The sequence below is a fragment of the Schistocerca americana genome, chromosome 4 (genome assembly GCF_021461395.2).
Source record: "Schistocerca americana isolate TAMUIC-IGC-003095 chromosome 4, iqSchAmer2.1, whole genome shotgun sequence".
Taxonomy (NCBI): domain Eukaryota; kingdom Metazoa; phylum Arthropoda; class Insecta; order Orthoptera; family Acrididae; genus Schistocerca; species Schistocerca americana.
Window position 1 is genome coordinate 734,057,972 of NC_060122.1, and position 10,191 is coordinate 734,068,162.

Genomic DNA, 10,191 nt, shown 5'->3' on the forward strand with positions numbered 1-10,191 from the left:
TATTAAATCAGTGCCTGACGTTCTCACTAGCCGTGCTGCGGTTGAAATGGAACCAGCGGCGGAGGGACGGAGAAAACCACCCTGGCTGAAGCGAATCCAACACTACTTGTTTTCGAAATAATTCAGAGAAAATGTCTAAAATACAAAGAAATACTCAGAACAAAACATAACGCCCAAAAGCTAAAACCTCTGGTAATGGACAACCCGTCGGACTAATTTAGCTGACAACTAATGAAATGAAAGAGACACTTTATTCCGTATCCATCCTTCCGTGGTGTTAAATTAACAGAGGCTCGTTTACAACAGATCAACAGTTGTTTTTTCTAAGAAGGCCTTAACACATTTTGACAAACAAGGTAACATGGAACAGCAGAATAAGAAATATATAAACAGAACATTTGAATGTAGCATGATAACATAATCAATCTCACAAGAATAGAGTACAAAAGTAATTACGCTTAAAATACATAAAAGAAACAAATATTAATTGATATACTTATATAATAGAGAAATACAATTTATGTTCCAGTCTGAATTAAGAAAAGAGGAAGTACGAAAACAAGTTTTGATATGTCAAGTGAACAAGCCACCCAGAATGTAAAATCATGTATTGGTACCACAAGTGCGCCTATCGTTAGTGTGTATTTGTAAATAATGTTGTCGAAAGGATTGTAATAACTCATATATGGCTGTCTGAAACATATTCTTCATATGGAGGCATGTGTGTTATTTGTCAGAATAGTCGTTTAGTATGGTACGACACACTGAATCAAAATTATTCAGAATGTGCTGTAAAGTAAACAGAATAATATGAAAGAAACATCACACAATGTAATAAAAATTTACAGTCACCATCATGATGATAAAATTAAAGAGAAACCTTATTTTTACACCGCAGTGAGCTTTGCACAACATTTTTCTCCACACTTCCATTATTTGTTCGTGAATCCCTAAGGTACAGGAGAAAGTTTTACAAATTGTACCCCCTTTGAAATTGTGCCAATAACATATTTAGAAAACCATCTGCTTGATGATGCTACCTGTTGGAGGAATGTGTATTAGGTTACATCTATACTGTTGTACTTGACCAGTTCGACAGCCGTTGAGAATTCTCGCATGGAGTGATTCAAATTTATTTTGTATTCCGAGGAAGTAAATATTTGTGAAGCTAAGCATCAGTGCTCTTACAGGTATTGTAAGTCTATTTATAATTTGTACATCAAATAAACATACTCATTCAGTGATAACGTAACGTATAAACATTTTAAATCGCTCTAGCCTGTGTGCAGTAAAATGTAAGTTCAAAAGTATGGCGGTATCTTGTAAGCTGAACCTTCTGTTTTCTTGTGTATTATACCTACTCATTTTAAAATATTGTTAACTGTACACGTTTTAACAGTTGGTTTGATCTAACAAATGGTCTAATAATTGAACTTCTGTATGTGTTGAGGAAATTTGGACATGGTACAGAACTACCTGTGTAGCTTACGGACGAACTGGTGGGTCACACTCTGCTACTTGAATCCCACATGTTTTGATGACCTGACCTTTGATTTGGCAGATGAAAATGTGAGAACAAATAGATTTAAAAATGGGATGGCAAGTAAATAATGGTATTATAGCTTAATGTCTCACCATCCTGAATTATCTCTGCGCCAACCAGAAGCTACAACGACAGCTTAAGTATTTGGGTTCATCGAAAGTGATTTAATGGAAAAACATGGTTTTAAGATTTGAAAAATTTTATATACGGATGAGACCAGCCTATTAACGGAACGGAAACGTCAAACGATCATTGCAGGAAGAGGAAGGCACCTAGTGGTGGCTATAGCCAGTGCAGAAAGGGATGCAAAGCCCACCTGTGCAGCGTGACGCAGATAAAACTAGCCCATACAAGCGTAAAGGAAATGCAATGAAATTACAGAAACGAAGAGCTGAACTGGAATTATCATTTATTTACTATGAAAAATACAGTGAAAAATATATTTACAGCACATGATGAAACTGGCCCCCTGCTACATCAGTCCACAACTCTTCACGTCTAAGCATATTCAGATACACCCAGCGTAAAGTTCGGTTGTGTGGATTTGTTTCATAGACCTTACTCTTCAAATATTTCCACATGAAAAAAATCAACTGTTGTTAGATACGGCGAGTGTGGTGGGCAAAAATTTTGCTAACAGTTCGTTCCTCAGTAAAGACATTATGGACCCGCTCCAGACTGTGGCATGTTGCTCCATCTTGCTGGAAGAAGGAATATTGTCTTTCATATTCAGTGAGTTGACCACAAAATGTACCATAAATTTTCATACAAACAACCGTGTTGAGAGTTGTGTCAAAAAATATCTGTCCAATGAAGTGCGTTCCTGTTACGCAGCACCAAACGCCGATTTTTTCATCATGGAATGGTTGCTGGCACACACTGTTAGGGTTTTCCGTTGCCCATTACCTTGTGTTCTGTAAATTCACATGACTGGAAAGATGAAACAATGATTCATCAATCATGATGTAATGGAAAAGGTCTGACAAACCATAGTTGATGTTATTCAAAAGCCACATGCAGTGATCTACACTTTTCTGACTGTCATGCTCCCGTAATTGCTACATAATCGTCACACTACATGGCTTCAGATTAAGACTTTTCAATATCCGCTAGCAACTCTTCCACCTTACAAGCGCCTGTTGAGCCATTTAACGTGTAGCCTTGTTTGGGCTCTGAATAATTCTTCGGCGAATGTCTGCAATAACTACTTGTTTGTGAACTGAATGAATTCTTTGTCGCTTTACATTTTCCGCAGATCCGTAGGTGCGCCAATATTCATACAGACTCTTCATTGCTCTCTTTGCTGGTAGTTCTCTATCGGGATACTTGACCCCGAAAGCATTGAGAGTTTCCTAAATCGAACCTGTTTACACATATGTTTCCATAATTTCAATACTTTCTCCTATCGGGAAAGTCATTTTGCAGACCGCAAGGAGAAACGTCTAACTTCACAGGTGAAATAAATTGAAATGCTGACAGAAAAATGATAATAATCGATTACTGCATAAAACTATCCCTTGGTCTAGTTGTTTACTTTATTTCAGAAGTCTAAATATTGCATTCGCATTTAAAGGGAGGCGGGATACTTTTAACTGCGCCACGCTGAATGTTTTGCTTAAGTTTTTGCGATGTGTATGTACTTCTAATGCTAGTATTTAAGAGAAAACAATTTTCTGCTCTACATCTATGTCTGCATCCACATTCATACTCTTCAAGATACCGTATAGTTCGTGGCGGAGGATACCCTGTACCACTCTTCGTTGTTCCTTTCCTCTTCCACTCGCAGATAAAGCGAGGGAAAAATGACTCTTTACATGCCTCCGTGTGAGCGCTAATCTCTCGTATGTTACCTTCGTGGTCCTTTCGCGAAATTTATGTTGCTGGGAGTGGGATAGTTCTGCAATCAGCTTCAAATGCCGGTTCTCTAAATTTTCTCAATTGCGTTCCTCGGAAAGGAAGTCGCATTCCCTCTGGGAATTCCCATTTGAGTTCCCGAAGCATTTCCGTAACACTTGCATGTTGTTCGGTACCGACAACAAATCCAGCAGCCCGCCTCTGAATTGCTTCGGTGTCTTCCTTCAGTCAGACCGGGTGCGAATCCGAAACACTAGAGCGATACTCAAGAACAAGTTCGCACTTGTGTCGTATATGCGGTCTCCTTTGCAGGTGAGCCACGCTAAAAATTCCATGAAGCACACATCTTGACTCTTGACTGGGTGGTTCGGAAATTGCTGAGAGCTTTTAAAAATCGCCCTGCAAACGTGGATGATGGGGAAAGAACTGCGTGATCTTCAGTCATTACTGACAATTTGGTGCAGAAAGTTGATAGAAAAGTGGGAGAGAACGGAAACTTTGCGATTTCACGATAAGGGGCGCTTTTTGACATGTCACCAAATCCATATGCGTGGTGATCTCATCCTAACAAGGGCGATTTTTAACGTACAGATCTATTAATCAAACTTTTCAGACTCACCTTGTAGAAAAATCCCTAAAGTATTGAGGAACATAAATTCGGAATCTGATTTTGGGTTGAGGCTCTTTTGAGAAGAGTCAATGACCAAGATTGTGGTAACCGCTAAAAATTGTCAAACATGAAAATGGTTCCTTTCTCTTCGTCGCGGAAGCACAGGGATAAAGTGACGACCGCCTTCCAATGGTTGGAACTGAGGCAAGATCTGAATCCTCTGTCGCAAAAACGTACAATCAGTTCCTTAAGTCACAGCAGACAGCCGTTGGTGCCTGCAACGCTTCTATTCCTTGCAATCGGAAGCTCACTAGAGAGAAGTCAATCAGAGGCGCAAGAAGTTCGGAGCTCAGTCACCACAGCCCCAGTCTGTTCGCTTTATACGAACAAACGACTCCCAATAGATGACGACGCGAATGCACTCTGCTCTAGGCACTTGCTGCCTGAATGCTAGCCACAGTTTACTTATTCATTACTTTCAGCAGAGCTTCGTAATATTGTTCATGTACGTGTTCCCCCATTTTTGCTCTGTGTTCATGACTACGTAGTGCTTCGGCCGAAAATTAATCGCCAGCAATCACCGCAACCACTCTGTTTGTTACCTCTATCGCTATCTCATGGGTTCAATACTCTCTCTCTCTCTCTCTCTCTCTCTAAGATGATAACATTTCCTCATGCATTCTCTCCTAGCACATTAGTGGTCTTGCTTAAATTTTTGCAGCCATTTACGTTGCTGTATTAACTACTGGTTAACATTTCTTTCTACCTTTAACCTCTGCTTCATTGTATTGTGCAGTCGCCAGTGTAGGATGTTACTGGCGTGCTCAGGATTGTGGCTTTCTTTTATTAAAATATATCTCTTCTAGGATCTTTAAGCTTTTTAAATTAGAGTTGGAACGTCCGTCCACCTTCCTATGTCTCCTAATTATTCAGGGACCATCTATAACTAACCATGTATATAGCTAACAATGAAGTTACTCAATCCTACGACTAGCGCCTGCGCTCCAACCACCACTCATACAGCAGTGCATCGCGGGTGGCTGCCTTTTTCGTCCCCTTGCTATATGGGCTCTGGCAACCACAGGGAAAGAATCCGCCGTACAATAAACTTGCTGGATTGTTTTCCCTTTGAGTCTCAGGCAGTCGCCACGGTTCCTGGTGTGCAAGCCTCGCCACATGTGGTGCTGCTAGTGCTGATACTATGTCGCTGTCGCCACTCATGTGCCTCCAAGTGCTGGTCCCTGTAACCATCCGCAACACGGCTATACAGGGTGTTACAAAAAGGTACGGCCAAACTTTCAGGAAACATTCCTCACACACAAAGAAAGAAAATATGTTGTGTGGATGTTTGTCCGGAAACGCTTACTTTCCATGTTAGAGCTCATTTTATTACTTCTCTTCAAATTACATTAATCATGGAATGGAAACACACAGCAACAGAACGTACCAGTGTGACTTCAAACACTTTGTTACAGGAAATGTTCAAAATGTCCTCCGTTAGCGAGGATACATGCATCCAACCTCCGTCGCATGGAATCCCTGATGCGCTGATGCAGCCCTAGAGAATGGCGTATTGTATCACAGCCGTCCACAATACGAGCACGAAGAGTCTCTACATTTGGTACCGGGGTTGCGTAAACAAGAGGTTCCAAATGCCCCCATAAATGAAAGTCAAGAGGGTTGAGGTCAGGAGAGCGTGGAGGCCATGGAATTGGTCCGCCTCTACCAATCCATCGGTCACCGAATCTGTTGTTGAGAAGCGTACGAACACTTCGACTGAAATGTGCAGGAGCTCCATCGTGCATGAACCACATGCTGTGTCGTACTTGTAAAGGTACATGTTGCAGCAGCACAGGTAGAGTATCCCGTATGAAATCATGATAACGTGCTCCATTGAGCGTAGGTGGAAGAACGAAACTAAAATGAGCTCTAAGATGGAAATTAAGCGTTTCCGGGCACATGTCCACATAACATCTTTTCTTTACTTGTGTGTGAGGAATGTTTCCTGAAAGTTTGGCCGGACCTTTTTGTAACACTCTGTATAGGCTGCCACTCGTCCGATCTACGGCCGTCCAGCAATCACTTCGTGGTTTAACGCCAACCTTCTGCTGTCGCTCAATATTGAGCTCCGCCCACTAAGCGAACCAGTCTCACGGGATCAACGCCGACGATAATTCGCTGTCCCTCCAGTTGCAGTCCTCCACTGAAGATCGAGGGTCACTTCGACTGCCTACTCTGCATCGCTTAGCGGGACGTCACCTCCAACATCATCTGCGAGCTGTCATCTGGTGAGACACCACCCGGTACGGACTTCGCCCACAACGGAAGACTGAGGACATGTCGCAGCCCGTGACGTCAAATTATGGGCCACAGTGGGTGTTTCATTCGCGCTGCTTCATGGAACATCACCTCAATCGGAGTCTCCAAGCTGTCCACCCTCTGGCCACCTACAAATATTACTAGGACTTTTAAGTGTATTGTGAAGGGCTCTGAATCTGCGCTATGTTACGTTCCTAAAGACTGTTGTTGTTCTTTTCATTGACTTAAGTTCTATTACTCCGCCTACCTGGGCTCATATCTAGTAGTTTGTTGTTCTCATTCGGTCATGAACCTGAAAGAAGCCAATACCTTCCATGGTCTGGACTCAGCAGAAAGTTAATTTAAATTTCAGAGATGTTTTAATTTTACCTTCCATGCAGGAAAAATCTTTTTACAGACTGTCACATGGAGTGTAGGCGGTATCAGGTAGCATCTGTGCACCTTTTACACATCCACATCGCATCTAAGATCACTCCATTTTGTTAATGTGCTTTATATTTTACACAGATTACAGTTTTTTTTTACAAGTTTCGTTGATATTCCTTGTCCTCCTCATAGTAGCGTTTCATCAAGATAGTCTTGGTCATTAGCACTGAACCAGTTGGTCCTTGATTTGAGGATTCACAATTCTGCCGCCCACAGTGGACAGCTCACTCTTTCGAAGTGTCACTTTCTGGCGGCCGCTTCCGCCACATGATACTTACAGCGCCCGGAGACGTGGTCTTCCCTCTCGTGGCATGCAGTGGAGCGAAACTCGTCAGATGTTTTCCTGCTTGAATCGTTGATGTGAGAAGTGTTCAAATGGTTCAAATGGCTCTAAGCACTATGGGACTTAACATCTGAGGTCATCAGTCCCCGAGACTTAGAACTACTTAAACCTAACTAACCTAAGGACATCACACACATCGATGCCCGAGGCAGGAGTCGAACCTGCGACCGTAGCAGTAGCGTGGTTCCGGACTGAAGCGCCTAGAACCGCTCGGCCACAACGGCCGGCCTGAGAAGTGTCGTATGTAGATGTTGATCTGATAGATTCCCTTCGGGCCGTCATATGCAGGAGAGCGGTGTCCCAGACTGCTCAGTATTCCCCTGGAAGTGGAAGTGTTTTTCAGTCATTTCTCTCAGCTTTCCGACGGCTTGGTAACTCACATACGAACTACGAAAGCACCATCTAGCATTGGCCATACTCTGCCAGCTGTAGTTTAATGTTTTATTCTTGCTGCAGGCACCGACAACGTCATCTGAAGAGATGAATAGTCGAAAATCCCATCAGCTTTCGTGCTTATGAAATTTGGAATTGAAGAACTGAATAAAAAAACACTGTTTCATCACAGCAAACTCTGTCACAAAAACCTAGCACTCCACTCGCCAATCATATAAATATATTGTGTAGCACAACACTTTCTATTTCACTTCACAGAGACAACTTTCCATATTTCTCTATTTTTGCAAAACTAAATTGACATTGCTGCATGCCTAAGTTGTCAACATTGGAAATCAACATTGGAAACTCAGCGTCCTCATATTTCCTTCACACGCTCTACTTTAATTTTTAAACTGTGGTGCTGGATTTGTTAATTGATCTTCCTTTTTCCTCTACCTACCATTTATTTTCAGTCCGTAAAGTACAGTACGTGTTACTTCTTTTATGGCAACGTTTTTGACGTCCCTGAAAAGGAACTGGCCTTCTCCTTTTGTCTTTGTTATTCCACAGGATTTCATCCCTTTTTCTGGGCTTGCTACTGCTTGCGGCGTTCGCTGCTTTCTTTATCTTATGACGTCCGCTTCACTGTTTTGTCTGACTTCATGGCATTTAAAACTTGTTGGTTTGAGGAAGCATCCACTCTTGTAATTTTATTAAGTGACAACACTCCTTCTTTACTCCGTAACCTACACTTCGCGAGAAAGCAATTTCTAGATGACTGCAGGTACTATATACAACTAGGAGAAGACATTTTCTTGCGACATTTAGCATTTGTTATGTGTATGTCTCATTTTTATCATCGGTGATGTGTGGAACAAATCACAACATACATTATTAATGGTTGGACTATGTGAGGAACCTGAAACGTTCTTCTAATAGGGAATAGGAAAACAATAGAAAGGAATGGACCCCTTTTATTATCACTTGTTTTATTTAACAATCATATCAACAAATTCCTCTAAAACAACAATATCTTAATCATAATTACTTTAGGTAATAAAAATAGTAAGTCACAAGAATTAGGTGAATCTGCTACCAATGTCTTTTTTATGAAACAAAGTCTACCCAAGTGAATATAATTAGCGCCAGAATTAATTAGCGAGGAGTGACACCAGGTCGCTCGAAGGCAGAACGAAAACTTAACTTGGAGAAGCCACGGCGAAAGGCAGAAGGCAACAGTTGGTACAAAGCCACTTCTAGAGCTTCGACCCGGAGTCACCTCCCGCTACCCAGGACTTCACAGCCCCAGTACCCATAGGTGGAAAAGTAGCGCTTACCCCGAAACACCAACCAGCCAGCTGTAACATTTAACAAGCGCACAGAACAGTTCCGCAGGGACAATGTAAACAACCACCAAAAGATATTAAATAACAGGTTAAATTATTCACTAATAAAACGGCACATCGCCTTTGCCCCACCACGGCTGAACTACACAGACAAGGTAAGCCAACAGCGCAAATCTTAACTTTAAGGAAAATTGCCTGCTATTAAGATATAAAAAAAACTTACAATTACTAGGAAGGCCAGCGGGCAGTCCAATCTTAGTCACAGTTAAATTACGTGAACTATTATGCCCCACGGTTCAGTGAAAACCGTAACGAGCACTATTCTGAAAATTCCATTATTAGCTTTACTGGGGATCACTGCGCTAAGGCTACCAACACTCGAATGCAGTAAATTCGATAAACAGATTACGGCCTTGCAGCTGGTTACGTATTACATCAAAAAACAATTTCCCACGAGCTGGAAGAGGCACGCTCGTGCACTATATTAATATTTAACACCTGTCTTAAACACCATGAACTCTTCATAGGCACAGCTTTACTTCCATGGTAACACCCATGCTCTTACAGTTACCGGAAGTGAGGTAGCAGCCCTCAACACCTTCACATACATGCCCTAAGTACAATCTCAGTTAAATTTTAATTGGACGTTCGATATGGCTTGCTTCGGGTACAGCAGGCGGCAGTAAGGCAGCGGACAACGGTAGACGACCGTAAGCCCTTACAAAATTGTGATAATAGTAATGATATTTTGAAAGTAATTTATATTTATGACTGAACACAATCGAATCATTTAGGTTTTTACCATCAGAAAATTTCATTTTATCCCTCAGTGGGTAATTAGCCCCAGGCTGGGAACCAGCACCCTGACCAATATGAACATGTTAATAATATATTCATACAATGACCAATAACAGTTCAAGTGAAGTTCATCAACACTCTCAGAATATGTTAACAAATATCAGTTATTATGATTTATAGCTCTTACGCATTCACTGTTGTAATCACAGTTTTAACTTTCATACGCGGATGTCCATTATCAGTAATAATTTCTCCATTTATCTGTAATATTCGATGTAAAATATGTTGTACATAACTCGTGACAGAATTTTCTCGCTCTCGTGTTAACTGTATGATATCCACTTTAAAGCCTTTAACGTGACTACACTCATCGTGTACATATCCTGGCCTCAGGCTCCACACTCTCATAATCCACTCTATTAACTCAGACAATGAACATCTTTCTGACTAGCTATGTTGCAGTTCAGAGAGAAGCAATTGTGGAATACACACTGCCCCGGCTAAAGTGAGTGGAATGCTTACTGCTTCAGTGCCAATTTGACATTGCTGAATGTTGCAATCATCTTCGCGGCTGATT